The sequence below is a fragment of the Panthera pardus genome, unplaced genomic scaffold (genome assembly GCF_024362965.1).
Source record: "Panthera pardus isolate Hobbes unplaced genomic scaffold, ASM2436296v1 HiC_scaffold_6, whole genome shotgun sequence".
NCBI lineage: Eukaryota > Metazoa > Chordata > Mammalia > Carnivora > Felidae > Panthera > Panthera pardus.
The window spans coordinates 94,129,850-94,147,723 of record NW_026526991.1 but is presented as its reverse complement, the minus strand read 5'-3'; the positions used below and the strand labels follow the sequence as shown (position 1 = coordinate 94,147,723).

Sequence of the window (17,874 nt, the reverse complement as noted above, 5' to 3'; positions counted from 1 at the left end):
TCTTTAAATCTGCTATGACACTAAATTGGACTGGATGGCTGGCCATTTGGGACAGAGAATTAAATAGCAAAACAATAAGTGTGGCATGATGAAAGAGGATATTAAAAGGATGAAGTTCAATTAGGAAGCATACAAAGTAAGTCTCACAGGATGTAAAACCATAGTGCCCTCCAGTGAGAAGGGACAGGAACCGGCTTTGTCAAAAGCATGGTCAAAAAGATTGTGACGCCCTAGCAGACCACAAGCTGCATGGGTTGACAACACAGTGCTGCTATTTAAATAGGGAGCCTATAAAGGGAAGTATGGTAGGTGGGAAGGAGAATATCAGGACCACGGTGCATCCCTAGGAGGGCATTATGGTCTCGGTGTGCTCTTTTCCAGAACTCACAATGGAAATTTGAGGAGGTTCAGAAAGTGACGGAAGGCAATGGGAGCAAGTTTTAAGATAAAAAGTTAGGGGCGCCTGGGTGGCTCAGTCGGTTAAGCGTCCGACTTCGGCTCACGTCGTGATCTCGCGGTTCATGAGTTCAAGCCCCGTGTCGGGCTCTGTGCTGACAGCTCAGAGCCTGGAGCCTGTTTCAGATTCTGTGTCTCCCTCTCTCGCTCTGACCCTCCCCCATTGATGCTCTGTCTCTCTCTGTCTCAAAAATAAATAAATGTTAAAAAAATTTAAAAAAAAGATAAAAAGTTAAAAGATTGGGTTTATTTAACCTTGAAATGAGCACCCAAGGACATTGCACTGTACTTACTACCTTCTGTTTTAAGAATTGGTTGAGTGTCTGCCTCCCTCACTGGACTATGAGACCAGGGCTATCTCGGCAGGTCCCTAATACTTCACAGGTAGGGTCTCCATGACATTTGGCCATACTTCTACTAACATCACATGTGCCATTTATCAGAAATTCTAATTTAACTGGATGTCCTGTATTTTTATTTGCTAAATCTGGCAATCCTGCTCCTAGGGTAATTGGTAGCCATCCAATAAATACTTGTTAATTTCTATCAGGTACTAGGTATTATGTGAAGTGCAGAGAATAGAATAACTTACATTAAGAAAAAACACACAGATGATACAACAGAGGACGCAGTCAACCCAAAGAACAGTGGAAAGGGGCGGGATCCTGGTAAGAGGCAGAATCCAGGTTGAACAAGGAGCTGATCAAGGGTAGGAGGGGTTTCTGGAGAGACCCTTTGAGAGGAAGCAGCCCCACTTATTGCAGAACAAACCTCTAGGCTTTAGCCATGAGCAGCATGGCAGCTGCGAGGACTCCTGAGACAGACTGTGTGGTTAGGCCCTGAGCTCAGGGCTTGGGCAACAAAGGTTAGCAAGAGCATGCCTGCATAGAGCTGTTTGGATCTTTACCCTGTTCCAGTAAGGGGTTTATGGCAGATATATAGGGTCTATCTGTTGAATAAATAAAGATGAGATCGTGAGACTGGAAAGCAATGAAACTGATTAGAGCGCACTTACATTATAGTTGCATTGTGCACATATGCAGGATAAGGTATGTGTTAAGTGGGAATTGGCTGGCAGGGATCCTCAGTAGTTTGGGGGATGGGAAGAGGATGGGAAGAGTTGGGAACCGAGAGGAGGAGCTGTAGGGACTGAAACCGTTGGGTCTCAGGCTCTCCCAAACTCACATCTAACCCGACCTTCTGGGAATTTTCCAAATGGCAAGGGGTCACTGGCGAGCATCAGTATTTCCTTCATTAGTGGGCAAATTATGATAGCATAGCAACTATTTATGACGGTAAGAACATAATTTCTACCACTAACTTAGTCAAAATGGATAATAATGATAAATTAGGAATACCATAAAATTCTCCGGTTTCATCAATAATTTGCAGTGAAGCTAACTAAGGTTCTTTTCCGAGTCTCCAAGACAGCTGAGCTGGGAACAGTTAGGTTTACTTTTTCTGAGCATCTGAACAGAAAGACAATTCTTTGGCAATACAGACCATGCAAGTAGGGAAGGTTTTGAGAGAAACCCAGTTTTATAATCTGTCCACTCCCATAAGAAATTGTTTGGGGTAGGGCCCAGTAGTCAAATGAAATTGTATTTTTTTTTTAATGTTTATTTATTTTTGAGACAGGGAGAGACAGAGCATGAATGGGGGAGGGTCAGAGAGAGAGGGAGACACAGAATCTGAAACAGGCTCCAGGCTCTGAGCGGTCAGCCCAGAGCCCGATGCGGGGCTCGAACTCACGGACCGCGAGATCATGACCTGAGCCGAAGTCGGACGCTCAACCGACTGAGCCACCCAGGCGCCCCAAACGAAATCGTATTTGAAGTAACTGTTTTCTATCACAGCGACAGGTGACAGATGTAGATTTGGAAACAGTCACTGAATTCTTACTCTGCGCCTTGGAGTGCGCTAAGTGCTTTCTCTCAAAAGACCCAGAAGGATGGCTGAAAAAAGGACGATTGGGCACCTCTTGCCTATGGCAGATAACCTTTTTCCAGGCAGCCTTGGCTCCAGAGCTATTTTCTGGGACTCTGAGCAGTGAGGAGTGACCCCTCCATTCTCCCTTGCATACCTTTACAGCCCTGACGTATGACTTGCCCCCCATCAACACCCCCACCCTGAATCTCACTGAAATATGCAAGTGCAGGGAGCCGGGAGGGTGGCGGCGGGACCACAGAGTGGGCTCTGGAGTGGATTAGCAGCAGTTTGTGTCTTTCAAGGCATATGTTAATCATCTACTGGAAACAGCATGGACTTTGTGAGATGGGTTTAGGCACAAAACAGGGTCTGCCATAGGAATTGAGCCCTAACCTTAATTGAGGGATTAGTAGACACCATTCTGAGCACTTTAGAGGTATTTTAAGTCTTTGATAGTACAAAAGCTATAACGTAGGCAACACTCTCATCCTCATTTTATGATTAGGAAACTGAGACACTAGAGGGGTTTGGGAGCCCAGCCATATTGCCTACTTTGCAGTGGCTGAGTCTCAGTTTCCTCTTCTGTAAAACTGAGGTAGCATCCGCCTAAAAGGTTTGGCAGGGTAAGCAAATGAGATAGAATGTAAAGCGCCCAGCCCAGCAAATGCTGCCCATGGTCACTTAAGACTGGCCCATCTTCTGAGGCTGTAGCTACAGACGTAGCTTTACGTAGCGATTAATATGGACAAGGGCCACAGTTGCTAACATCGCGAAAGAACACATAATCCGAAGATCAATTTATTTTTGGCTTTGGAAATGCAACTGTTAAGAGGTCGGCTCCAACCTATGAACAGGTTGTCCTCAACAGTTCATTTATAAATCAGCCGTTCAGAAACAGAAATACATTTCCCCAGAGAAACAATATTGTAAATGGGTAGCTCATTAAAGGCAATTTAATCCATAAGAGAGTGGAATTTTAGTGTTAATCTTATTAGCGTATGTTCTCGGAACATTCATTCACGTAACACGCTTCCAAGACGCAGCAGGCACTGTCCCAGGAGCTGAACAGTGTGTCTGTTGCCTTAAGGATGTTACAGGGCAGTGCAGGAAACAGGCATCTGATCACTGATTCCAGGGGAGGGTAAAAAGGATGGCTTCCGGCTATTGTAGGAGAAAGGGGTAGGCTATCTGGGGATGTGCAGGGGCAGGAGATGGGTGATGAAGTGTAGAGAAAAGGAGAGGAGACTTCCCTCACTTGAATTCAGGGCTCACCCTTGTACTTCACTTTGAATATTCAGATCCTACTTTCTGGGCCCGGTGCTCTCCTAAGCTCTCCTCCAGGGCATCCACACCTGGCAGTCCCTATTTTCCTACATGATCCACAAAATTAAACCTACTGCCTTTTTTCAGTCCAAATAGGCCATGTCTAGCTGCTAAGAGGGAGATAGTCTAAAAAAAAGAAAAAAAAAAAGTGATTAAATCATCACTCAACCTCCCGAAGATATTTGTATTTTAAGAAGCTGATTGCATAAAACTTTTTGTTTTCTATATAAATGTTTAAACTACAAATGTAAGCACATGAAACCATTCCATTAGAAGGTAGTGGTCACTCAGACCGATTGGCCCAGCTCATGCACTGCCTTAGGAACTACTTTCTTTCAGGGGTTTTTGACAAGTGAACCACACATCCTTAGCTGTTGTGAGGATGTCATGGTTGTTTTCTTTTGTTTTTGAGAGAGAGAGAGTAGAGGATAGGGGCAGGGGTGGGGGAGAGAGAGAGAGAGAGAGAGAAGAGAGAATCTTAAGCAGGCTCCATGCTCAGTGCTGAGCCTGACCTGACACGGGGCTTGATCCCACAACCCTGGGATCATGACCTGAGCCAAAATCAAGAGTCAGATGCCCCAGCGACCGAGCCACCCAGGCGCCCCCAGACGTCATGTTATTTTCATGTGCACATGGCTGCTCTCATAGAGTCCTGTAGTGTCAAAGAAGGGGGTGGTAGTGGCAGAATGGCTGCGTGTCTGGGTCATCTGTAACCTGGGGGGGACTTATCCTGGAACATGGGTGTACAGGATGATGTGTGATTTCATGACACTTCAAATCAAAAAACTGAAGTCGCGTTATGAAGACTATTCCAGGGAGCTAGAAAGCCGCCCGGCTTCGCAGCACCAAACTCCTAGCCCAGCCCAGGTCAGTGAAACCACAGCCGCCGAGCAGAATGCCCCGCTCTGCCGTGCGCTGTGTGTGGCTCTACCATCCCCAGCAGAGGGGACCAGAGTGACGATCACGTACTTGTGTTAAAAGCCTCTTTTCCGGGGCGCTTGGGTGGCTCAGTCGGTTGGGCGTCCGACTTCAGCTCAGGTCACGATCTCGCGGTCCGTGAGTTCGAGCCCCGTGTCGGGCTCTGGGCTGATGGCTCAGAGCCTGGAGCCTGCTTCCGATTCTGTGTCTCCCTCTCTCTCTGCCCCTCCCCTGTTCATGCTCTGTGTCTCTCTGTCTCAAAAATAAATAAACGTTAAAAAAAAAATTAAAAATTAAAAAAAAAAAGCCTCTTTTCCACGACTTGGGGTGGAGAGGAGAGATTGCAATTCCAACTCAAGAGGAGATTCCGAAGTGCGGAATATTAGAGGCAGCTATTAGAGAAGTTCTCACAACTGTCATTAGTGGGGAATAAAGTATCTCTTTCTCTGCATATGGTGGCTCCTGAATGAACGAATGGCTGAACGGCACAGGCCTTTTCCAAATAAATTAATCTCGCAACGTGAGACCTCAGTGTTCACTGACTTCTTCCTCTGGGTGTGTGGATCGTTTTTTCTGTGTGCTTTGCATGGTGGACTTGCCCCTGACCGCAGGCATTCTGAGTATTGGTACTTTTAGGGCCACACCTGACCCCATGCTTACAGATGCCCACCATGTCCTGTGCCATGTATTTATGGCTGTCAGACCGCAGGGGTATTTAAGGAAATCAGGCTGCTCGGTCTACACTGTTTGGACTCCAAATCACCCCGAATCTTGTCAGACCTAGTGGTGACCCTCTGCGTGGGGGTCTGAGTTGCACGGGGGTAACAGGTGCTCTGGGAGCCGGTGCTGACTTTGACTCTGCCCCATCTCCACGGGAAGCCTTCTCAGCCTTCTCCTGTCAGCAGCAGAGGATTAGAACAGACTCCTCTGGCAGCAGCCTCTTCTCATTAGCAACCTGGAATCACTGCTGTGCTGAAGGCTGCATTGTTCTTCCACGTTTGAATATCAATTTGCATAATGAAGCAGGTGAGAGCGCCTCTTGCCCGTTCAGGCAGCCCTGATTGGCAGAGAGAAAGGGATTTGTACATAATTGGCCGCAATTAATTTGACGCGCTTTTATAAGGAGAAAAGGAAAAAGCAGAAAATTGCTCAGTGCTCCAAGTCAAAGCGGCATCTGCACCCTCTGTGGCGTGTGCGTGTGTCTGCAGCGATGGGTGGGTGTGTCATGTACAGGCATGTGAGTGGGAACCTTGTGTGCTCAGCTGCAATTTTTTTTTTTTTTTCTGGGAGCAAGAAAAGGCTCATTCCCCGGAGGTTCCTGTGCCCGGGAGGTCCACGGCTGCAGTGTCCTTCATAACGCAATGCTGTTAGCCATCTTGTTCAATTTGTGTTTGAGGCCACTAGGAGACATCATTAGACATCCTAGCATTCTTTCTTTAGTACCACAATGACACCCAGCTCAACATCTCTTTTGTACTCAGTCCAAAAAAGGCTGAGTCCCAGCTGTCTCGGGGTCTGTTGGCAATCAGTTCTTGCAAGAAACTGAACTGGCTTGTACTTAACTCAGAACACGCTGTAGTGCTAGTGATAAGCTAGGAGATGTGTGAGCAAGTGTTAGGGAATTAAGCATTTGGCAGTTTTAATATCAAGGTGGTTTGTAGAACTTAAGCTACTCATGGTCTACCCTGAGGCCACAGATGCCTCAGAAACAGTCAATAGTGTTCTTGCCTTACTTCCGTCCTAAGATGAAGACAGAGGGACGCAGCAGGGCACATTTCCCTCCTCTCCAATTCTTTCCTCTCTGCCTTCCTTTCCGCTGAAGGGAAGGTTCCTGAGAGTGAGATCTTTTCCTTTCTGGCTGGTTTGGGTTAAGTCCATTGGTTTCTTCCTAAAAGAGAGAAACTCCGCATCCAAGAACATTCTACGTCCGTTTGATTCGTTCATCTAGTCAACCCTCAATAAGTAAGTGGCTTTTAAATGTGTAAGAAATGAGTTCAGAAACAAAGGCAACAGAGCCTGTGCTGAACAATCTCTTAGATTCGAGTGAACAGAGTCCCTTCTATGTTCCTGTGCACTTACAGCTGGGTCGAGAGTGGTCTAGCCACCCTCTGTGGTCCAATCACCCTCTCGAGAACCCGAGAGGTCAGGGCAGAAAGGGCCCCCGTGACCGGGGGTTTGACGGTCTTCTGCCGCTTCAGGCCAACACCTCTAGAGGCACACCCAGGCACACGGGGCTCGGTCAGTGCAGTTAAATGGGACTGCTGGAGGTTTATGGGGTCAGTTCTCCCTAGATCAAATCCCGATGCCCTCACTTCCTAGTTGTAGGATGTCAGTGAATTTGCTTAACTGTTACATGATTCTCATCTGTAAAATAATGTTAATGATATCTAGCTTAAAGGGTGGGTATGATGATTAAAAATATAAACAAATGTGAAGAGTCTCACAACAGACACATTCAATAAATGTTCAATAGGTGTTGAGAAACTCATGCAGATTTGGCCCCAGGAATCTCAGTGACTATCAGCTAGCCAAGATAAAGGGCAAAGTGAAGCCCACTGCTATAGATTTTGTATTCTAGCTGTTCTAGAAGAAGGGGATAAAGGCAGGGGAGCTAGGAAAGGTCCTGGGAGGCAGGAAAGCATTCACTTGATGGGCACTGTGCTGATCTAGGGCTGATGGTCTCTATGCGTGGCCAGAGTTCAAAGCAGACTCTTCTCCTTGTCAGGCAAGTTCATGGGTTCCTCAGAGAGTCTTTCAGAGTGAGAACATTGGTCAGCAACTCCCTGATTGCAGCTGGCTGCTTACATCAGTCCCTCCGGCTTCTCCATCAGATGACACCCCTCCTGTGTATTTCTGTTTCGATTGCCTCATCCTAAGCAGGAAGCCCTTTGAGCAGGGTATCTTTAAAAACACCCCCCTCCGCTCCTGGCCCAGACTGACTCCCTCCTGCCCATGTGGCCTAATCTAGACTTGAGGAACAAAGGCCTACCTCATCACTGGTGGGGATCTGGACCACCCACCAGGCGACTGGCTCAAGCCAAGACCCGTCATCCTCGATCTTCTCAGCTACAGGTCAAATGCCACTGTTTCTCCATTTGAACTGCAGGGGGTGAATGCCAAGCTCTCCAAATGATCCCTTCAAAACCCTTTTAGTGGGTTTGAGGGGAGTGGGAGGATAGGAGGGGATGCCACGGACCTCTAATAACTTCCCCCAAAGTAATGTGCTCTCATGACCCGTCTTACAGTTGTGGTTTCCTGGCCGCCTGCTGGCAGGTCCTGTTAGGTGGGAGCTTTTGCACCTGTACGTTACTTCTACCTGGATGGACAGGGTCCTATTCATTTGAAAAGGTTCCCCAAGTGACTTTGATATTCGTGCTCTGCTCCACCCCGCCCCTTCTCAGGCAGCTACTTCTCCTGTGTCCCCACAACAGAAAGAGCTACTCAAACAGACTAGCCATATAATTTTTCAAGTGAGGACCTGAAGCTCTCATCTTCCTCCTCCCGACTGCCTCCTGCACGCACCGTGATGGAGCTTCTCGCCTGCTTGTATCCTTCTCTCCGTTCGGGCAGCTCTCAGGATCACACCGGCCTGGAGACAATGCCCCTGATAGTCTGAATCAAAGCCCTCCAGACAGGACTGCATAAAATACCAGAGCAAATACAGAGCATGAGTGGTCTCTTAATGGCTCTGTGTGAGCCATGCTGGAGAAGAAAACCCAATATCGAATTATGAATGAAATGGTTGGGCTTCCCCAGCCTCTGGCGGTCTCAGATCCCTACTGGCCCCAGCACATGCCCAGCTCTGCAGAAAGCTTCCAAAAATATAACAGGTGTTACACAGTCCACTGGGACCCTTGTCTACTCTTGCCATCATGATGGCAAGGAAGGGCACTGGAAGGGCAAAAAAGGCTGAACCATCCACAGAGCCCAGAGCTCGCCCAGGCTACAATGTTCACTGTGGACACAACTGGAACCTCTCTAAAGCCTAATTCATTTTAGGCCTGATGCCTTTGGCCACATATAAATTGTGATGGCTGCACTAATTTGTCTCAAAGGACTTGCACTTAGTTGCCCAGCAAGAAACACTTCTTCTTAATAAATTCTCAACCCACAAGCCGAGATTTAGTGAGCGTATAAAAGTTTAGCCCCCTTATACTAAAACACTTATTTCTACTTTGTGTTTTTGATGAGAGAGAAAAGGATGTTGAGGAATTCTCTTATTTTTCTTTGGAGGAAATAAATTTCAAAATGAAGAAACTGCCTTCAGTAGTCAGCTAACCAGAACAGCTCTTCTCCTAGGACCAGAGACCTGGCTGTAAGTAGATTCCATCACCCCTGGGAGTCCCCAGAGCCACTTGCCCTTCCCAGCCTGGGAGAGATGGCCTGACAGAGAGAGACCTGAGATGGAAGTCACACAGATAAATTCAGTGATCTGACCAGTTCGAAGAAGTAATCGGCTCCTCCCACTCTTAGAGCACCCAAAGCTTAGGTACGGCCTGCCATGCTATATGCTTTGATTTTTGTTAACTGAAATTATGTGTTGTTTATTGCAAACTGCAAATTTATTTGGGGCCCAGTTCAATTCAACAGAGGTGGGGAAACTGTGAATTCATACTCATGTTAGCTTGTATAGTTGCATTTTTAAAAATGTTATGGCTCCAGGAAGGCTCTGTTCCTCTAATATCTTACATAGGGACATATTTCTAAGAAGAGTTATACAGAGTCCAAGATTGGTTCTGATGCTTTTCTTTGCCCTTTCTTCCTTCTTTTCTTTTCCTTCTTTCCTTCTTTCTTTCCTTCCTACCTTCCCTCCTTCCTTTGTTTCTTTCCTTCCTCCTTCCTTCTTGCCTTCATTTCATTTTATTTTTACTCATTTCACAGAAAGATGGTTCCGCTTATCAACAGAATGAGACAAACTTTCTTCTTTTGCCAGGTAAGAAAGACAACCTTTCTCAGATCTACATTGTAAAACTTATGGTCTATGTACATGGGAAACATATGTTCCTTATGTAGCTTTGTGTTAAGTTCCTAGCTACCCAGTTATCTTGTTATCCATATGTACTCTTTTTTTTTTTAAATATAATTTATCATCAAGTTGGCTAACATATAGTGTATACAGTGTGCTCTTGGTTTTGGGGGTAGATTCCCATGATTCATCGCTTACATACAACACCCAGCGCTCATCCCAACAAGTGTCCATATGTACTTTTGGAGGATAGATATACAGTTGACCCTTGGACAACATGGGTTTGAACTGCCCAGGTCCATTTATATGAGGATTTTCCTCTATAAATACAATCTAGTAGTGTAAGTGTATTTTCTCTTCCTTATGATTTCCTTAATAGCATTTTCTTTTCTCTACCTTTTAAAAAATATTTATTTATTTTGAGAGACAGAGAGAGAGAGAGCGAGCGAGCAGGGGAGAGGCAGAGAAAGCGGGAGAAAGAGAATCCAAGAAGGCACCACACTGTTAGCGGGAAGCCCGATGTGGGGCTTGAACCCATGAACCGTGAGATCATAACCTGAGTTGAAACCAAGAGTCAGATGCTTAACTGACTGAGCCACCCAGGCACCCCTTCTTTCTTCTTACCTTTATTGTAAGAAGGCAGTATGTAATACATATAAACATACAAAATATATGTTAATTGGGTATTTATGTAAGCATAAGGCTTCCAGTCAACATTAGGCCACTAGCAGTTAAGTTTTGGGAGAGTCAAAACTTATACTCAGATTTTTCACTGTGCAAGGGATTGGTGTTCCTACCCCCACGTTGTTCAAGTGTCAACTGTATATATATATGTGTGTGTGTGTGTGTGTATGTGTGTACATGTGTGTATACATATATACACACATGTACACATACACACACACACACACACACACACATATATATATATATATATATATATATATATATATGAGTATGCATTCCTGTGTAGCAAAGAATCTAACAAGGAAGATCCGCTCATCTACATGAAGAGAGAGGACACCTGTTTACCTTTGTTAAGAAAAATGTCACCTGTGCCTTTTAATCAAATCAAGTCCCTTCTAGTTCTGTGATTTGAACAACGCAACACAATCCAGAACATGAGAGGGGTGCATTAATCATATTTTTCCCTAGAAAGGAGTTATGGAAATGATACATCATACAAAAACAGGTTCTCAATCCCCTTTGATAATGTTACTATAAAGAGGTCTAGTAGAAGGTTGTGTGGGAAGTGTGCACACACAATATACTGTGAGGAGCTGACCGAAATCAGGCTGAAGGACCGAGCGAACGGGAGCACACAATGACACTTAGGTTTTTTACTGTCTCCCTAAATAAAATCCACCAGCACGGAGAAGACTTCCGTCACATGTAAAACATGTCTCCGCAAATCTTCAGTGTGATGTAGATCAATTCTTTGAAGCAAAGGAGCTGAACTGGATCCTGCTGTAAGAAATACCCACGTTGGAAGGATGGGGCCGGGTGCTGACAGAGGAGACTGAGACGAGTAAGAGAAACTCCGAAGTTTAGCGTCTGCAAGGAGCTCAGAGTGCAGGTGGTAAGAGAGTCACAGAGGCCCTGTAGGAGTTTCCTGTGGCTGCCTTTACAAATTACCATTAAAACAACACACAGTTATTTTCACACAGCTCTGGAGGCCAGAGGTCCAAAATCAAAGTGCCAGCGCTGTGCTTCCTCCAGAGGCTCTAGGGGAGAATCTATTCCTTGCCCCTTCCAGCTTCCAGGTGGTTCTTGTGGCTGTAACACTCCAATCTCTGCTTCTGCCTTCTCCTGATACTCTCTTCTGTGTCAAATCTCTACCTTTCTCTCTTGTCCAAGAACACTTGTCATTGGATTTAGCACCAACCTGGATAATCCAGGATGATCTTATCTTGAGATCCTTAACTTAATTACATCTGCAAAGATTTTTTTTTTTCCAAATACAGTTATTACTCACAGAATCCAGGGCTTAGGATGTGGATGTATCTTTTAGGAGGTGGCCCATTCAACCCACTATAAGCCCCAACAGTATAGCAGAGGTCAGAAGTAAGGAATCCTGTGTGGGAAGCCATGGAATGTCAGGAAGCAGGTGGCCAAGGGGACAGGGGGCCAAGGTGAAGCCTGATTCTGTGGAGAGGCACCCAGAAAGTAGAGAAAGGAGACTCTGGGCTCCCCTTTGGAGCCCAGCAGTCAACACCAAGCCATGTGCACCCTGGAACTAGGATGACCACTGCAAAGTCCCACTGGATGCCTTGGTCAAGTCAAAACTGGACTCAGGAATTAGGGTTCAAGTAAAAAATGGACTCAGGAATTAGCAAGAGGCAGAAGTAGTCCCATTCTCAAATAAAATTAGAGAAGTGGTGATAGCTGATGCTGATCAACAGAACTGGGGCTGGGCAAGTCCCAAGCTTTGTTCTGGATCTATCTTGACGAAGGCCACCCTGGAAAGAATGAGGGATATTCAGTACTTGGGGTGACAGCCCATGTACAATGTCATATTGGTTCTGGTAATGGAGCGACAAAGGGGCAGGTGCCCCTTCCCCTACGCACGCATGTCGTGTGCCCTGTATTCGCCCAGGGTCTGAGTTTTCTTTTCTTACCACATCTTCCAGAATTGCTCTTGACCAGCTGTTACAAGAGGACCAGTTGCTTGACAGCTCCACAGGACTCCCACGCAAGAAATCACACCCTATTTTGCTCAGCTACCTGAAGGTCCGGCACAGGCCCTCGTTTCTAGCTCCCTGGCTAGTTAGTCATGCCTGCCACTTCCCCAAGTAAACTATTTTTGGTTCAGTGTTCCGTGATCTGACCAAGAGGGTCAGGCCCAAGGTGTGACAGATCCAGCTTGAGGTCAGCTGTCTCTCACTGGCTTTCGGCCTAAAATTAATAGGACAAGGAAGACACCTCTGCACAGTGGACGGCACAGCCCATTTTCCTCATGTGCTCAAATACCATCCAAACATTACAAGTCCGTGTACTGTGGTGTAAATATGCTTATCGCTAGGCTGGTTTTCTTCCAGAATGCATATCGAACCTGTGTGCATGTGGATTTAAAAATCCTACACTGTCTGTATTCCAAAAGGATAGGAGATGACTTCAAGATCCTATGAGGCTTCACAGAAACTCAGAATAATCATTATCTAGAAAAGCCATAGGCCCTCCCCCAGTGGTTAGAAGGCTGTCCTGATTATACCTTCCATGTTGCAAGCAAAGGAGGTTGTCCTTGTTAACCAGACAAGCACCTTTTGGACATTTTACAGTTAATAAAAAATTCCTAGGGTTCCTGGAAGAAAAAAACCGCAAAAAACAACGTGGGTGCACGTCACATTGGTGGTGAGAATGCGTGAAGCAGGACGCAGCCAAACATGCTTGGAAACCCAATGATCGGATGGCGGTTTCCAGCGACCTTCAAAGTCTCTGCCTCCTTGCGGGCTTTCTTCACCCCATGACTCCGTAACTGTCCCTTCTCTCTCCTGCTGCCACCCCTCTTCCCTCCTCCAGCAGGGGCTGAAAGTTCAGGGTCACACTGGGCTCAAGCTAAAGTCAATTTGTGGGCCATTAAGCTGCACAAGTACTGGAAATCACCATTATTCTCGATTTAAAGTAATGCCTCTGAAAGCCTTCTTAAATAAAGTGCAAATGTTAAGATACTGTCTAATTACTGTGGATCAGTTCATCAGATAGCTGCTTTTTGGTAGAGGAAAAGGATCTAACGTGTTATGCTTTGACAAGGTAGATGGGAGGATAGGAAGAAGGAGGATTAACGGAAACAAAGCACTGGGATCTAACCAGGATGGAACACTGTTTAAGGGCCCTAGGCAGCGAAGAACATCAAAAGGGAAATTACTTAACCTTTCCCACTTCAGCTGCCTCATCCACAAATGAAAACATTAACAGTGTCATTACATGAGATAATCTAGGTAACGTAACTGGCATTCTGCCTGGTTTGTGAGAGCTGAAAAAAACGTTTGCAGAGATATTATTGTTGAAGTTATATTAATAATAACGATGACTGTTATTACCATTATCCGGAACAGAAGTAGTAACAGTAGTCCTGGGGGTGGCGGTGTATGGTGACCTGAGGGTTAAGTGGAACTGATACAGAAAGTCATTAAGTTAGAGAACAGAAAATGAGATGAAAAAGCGGGGGCAGGGTGTCAATACCAATCCTTAGCTACGTCGTAACTTGGTCTGGGATGAGCTACGAGGGAGAAATCCTGGCAAAGTGATTTTAGAGCCAAACACCCAGGGACTCAAACCTTGGCTCTGTCACTTGCGAATGTGGGACTTTAGGGAAGTCAGTAAACTTCCCAGAGTCTCAGTGTCATATTTGTAAAGTGAGAATGATCGTACCTACGTGAAGAATACGCATATAAGATATAGGTAACGTACATAATGGGCCTGGTAAATATGTCCCTTCCTTCACCTGGTGGTCAGGCTCTTTCCCCTCCTTTCTGTGGCCGGCGGGCTGCAAAATGAGAAATCCATCCGGATAGGTGAGAAACAGTAGAAGAAGTAGCATGGTGGGCTCTTTGTTAAGAGGAGAAAGATGTCACCAGCTTCCTTACATTTTCCTCCCACTGGGGGAGCCGAGGGAATGTACAGTAGGGCTGCTAAATGTTAGAACTTGCACCCATATTTAGTTACAGCATGTAGTGGGATAATTCTGAATTCACTGATGTAATGTGCTAGTGCACAGTGGAAGCCATCCAGTGAAAAGGAGCCCCAAAATAGGTTTTCATGGAAACTTAACTCTGAACACTCTGATTTTGTGCCTTACCATAAATGAGATCTGGAAACATTTCTCCGCCAAGAAATTGAAGATAATTTCCTAAAGATATATAAATTTAATGGCTATAAATGTCATCTCCTCATCACCGCAAGATATTCACCATTTGATTTGAGTTGTATGGAAGATACGCCATCCGTGACAGTGAAAACAAGTTTAAGAAATCTCTTCCATTTCAAGTGTTACTTTCCTTGATGAAAATTTAACTTCACTGAAAGAAGAATCTTCAAAATCACCTCATTTCTATTCTCACTGCTGCTGTCTTGACAACTTCATTCTTTACATTCTCTTTTTCTAAATTCACAGAATACACTTGCTGTCATGCAAAGTCAGGCCCAAGACGTTGTTTTCCAAAGGTGTTGGGAAGGAAAACTAATACCAATTTGGGGATTATAAGCGCACTTTCAGAAAACACTCTTTCTGATTTGTATTAGCATTCCTGACACTGATATGCGTTATATGTCATTAGTTACTTAAATGTTTTCTATAATTATGTAAATTATGTCACAATGTCTGGCAGGATGCTTACACTTTACTATTTTGTCATTTGCAAAGTTCTGAAATGTATCTGATAACCATTTTCACGTATTTTCAAATCACACAGTTGTGAAAGGGTTCTTGCTCCCTTGTTGTTTTACCTTTGCCTATAATGCTTAGTCTGGTGTTCTGCGCAAGAGCCTCTTACGTAAATATATCCCATCTCCCCCTCTCCTCACGGACTTTTTTAAAATAAGGATAACCAAGTTATTGCCACTGCCCTTATGGAAGTCATGGTCAAATGGGGGAGATACAGTTAGGTAGAGGCCTATAGATTATTACATGATAATGTGGAAGACAGGTGTTATTAATAAAGGTATGGATGACTGCCACGTCAGTGGAGAGTATGACTCACCAGCCAGATGACCCAAGGAAAGCTCTACAAATGAAGTGACCTCTAATCTGGGTCTGGAAATTTCAGTAGGAGTTTAGTGAGTGAAGTCAAGAGAAGAACATCCCAGGAAGACGCACACACAGAGGCATGGCTGGCAAAGATAAGAAGTCTAGGAGGCCTAGCGGGTAGGCCGCAAGACACTAAGCACTGGCTGACGAGACTGAAGAGCTGGAATACACTGGAATCATATGTAAAGGCCCTGAGAATAACAGTCCGTATTCTACAAGCAAGGGAGCCACTGACGTTCTTTAAGCAAAGAACTGATGGGATCCAACTTTTCAGAACATAACCAACGTGGTGTGGAGGACAGACAGGTGCACAACCTCTTTGGTTTCAGCAGCCTAGAACGATATGTTCTTTCAAAACCACCGAAGGGAAAACCGTCTCCTTGCACCTTAATTATGCTTAATTCACATAGAAAATCGTATGGTTGCTGCCAGGTGGCTCGTGAATGTATGGGAAAGATAAAGACAGTGCCCTAAGCAATTCTCAGAGATACTTGAAGAAAACCAAATGATAAATATGGTGGATCCCTCACTTAGTAGCCCAGAGCTCCAAGAGGGACTGTGGTCCACGTACCTCTGCCATACTACTGACCGCATGGCGATATGGTCCCACCATATTCCGCGTGGGGACATGATCGACCAAGCCTCCGCAGAGCCTGATGAGAAGACACGGTAGGCCACACCTCTGGCAAATCCACATGTGAGGACACGGCCCACCATGCTGCTGCCACATCCATCCGTGTTTTAGGACGGGCACAGTTCACCTCATCTATGCTACATTCAAGCGAGGAGCCCTGAGGAACTAGCTGTTCTTAGCCCTATTGCTGCCCCTGTCACAGAAACAGGCACAGAAATTAGTGTAACAGGAGGTGAAGGGAGGTATGTAATTCAACTTTTCTGAGTCAGGATCATAATGATGAAAGATGTTGACGAAGGACCAAAGAGAAATGTTTAAAATGAACTAAGTAATAAATTCATGAATATATGAATACATGAATAATAAATCATGCGTTAGAAGAGCGAAGTAAATAAAAACTTAAAAACAAGGAAGAAGAACTACATAAGAGGTATTATTTTTTAAAATGAAGAAAATAAAGGGGGTGCCTGTGTGGCTCAGTCAGTTAAGCATCCGACTTTGGCTCAGGTCATGATCTCGCGGCTGGTGAGTTCAAGCCCCGTATCGGGCTCTGTGCTGACCAAGCTCAGAGTCCGAGCCTGCTTCGGAATCTGTGACTCCCTCTCTTTGCCCCTCACCTGCTCAGGCTCTGTCTCCTCTGTCTCTCAAAAATTAAATTAATGTTAAATTTTTTTTTTAATGAAGAAAACAAAGGAAGACAAGTCAGAGAAAGAGCTAATATGACAAGGTAAACACAGGGAATGAGCCTCATATGTACATATATATATATATATTTTTCCATTCCCTTTCTCACATGCTTTTGAGTGTTCTTGGTGAGCAGAGGTGAGTAGATGGAGAAATCAGAACCTATGCCCTTCCTTTTAACTCTTCTCAAACCATTTGCCAAGTGTTTAAAATTTTATTTTGGGGAAACCTGCCCTATGTTAGAAATCATTGACTCTCTGACCTATCTGTTCCAAACACAGATCTGTCTATATCTTGTAGTTTCATCCTGGGGAAAGGGGTGGGAAATCACATTCTCTAAATCTTTTTTTTTTAAGTTTATTCTATTTATTTTGAGAGAGAAAGGGGGGAGGCAGAGAGAGAGGGAGAGAGAGAATCCCAAGCAGGCTCCGCAGGGTCAGTGCAGAGCCTGACATGGGGCCCGATCTCCTGAACTGTGAGGTCATGACCTGAGCTGAGATCAAGAGTCACATGCTTGACCGACTGAGTCACCTGGGTGCCCTTCACATTTTCTCACTCTTGAGGAAACACAGGGTGGGAAATCTGTTGTGGGTGAGTCTCCGGAATGATGCAGGGGCATCCCCGAGTCTTACTGGCCATTCCGTGGAGGTAGCTCCTATCCCTAGTCTTGGACCCTCCCAGCTATCATGGCCTCAGGGGACAGATGGCCCACAGAAACCGTGAAGCTTCAGGCAGACCTGGAGAGTACCGTGTGTAGGACAGGTTTGGCACATCCTCCTCCAGGAAAGATGCAAACCAGCAGAGACTCTCGTTCCTTTCTCGACTGCACAGCCTGGCAGGGGGCCTGCCATGGGTATGGGGGCCACCTATTCACCAGCACCACATGGGGCAATCGTCGAGTTCAACAGCAGTTCCTTCTCTTCAGGAACAATGTGTACCACCCTCCTGCTTAGCCCTGGGAACACACGGGTGTGCAGATGAACAAACGGAGAGCCCACTGGGCGGAAAATGAAGGCCACAATGGGCCAGCGCCCTCAGTGTGGGTCGCCGGGGGCGACCCTCTAATAACACACCGAACAGGCAGCCCTGTGCTGACGGGCCACCCAAGCACATCCGGTAGGAGGTACCATATACTCAGAAAGCCGTGACCACACCAAGCCGCTTATTTGCAGCCCAGGGTGTGCTTTTGCCAACCTTTCACAAATCAGAAGGCGAATG

The 17,874-nt window shown here is 45.6% G+C and overlaps 1 protein-coding gene across 3 annotated transcripts in view; it reads right to left on the bottom strand.

The window, feature by feature from the left end:
- The window catches only part of GRIN2B (glutamate ionotropic receptor NMDA type subunit 2B), a 411,435-nt gene that overhangs the window by 26,600 nt on the left and 366,961 nt on the right, over positions 1-17,874 (bottom strand). The window lies entirely within an intron of this gene.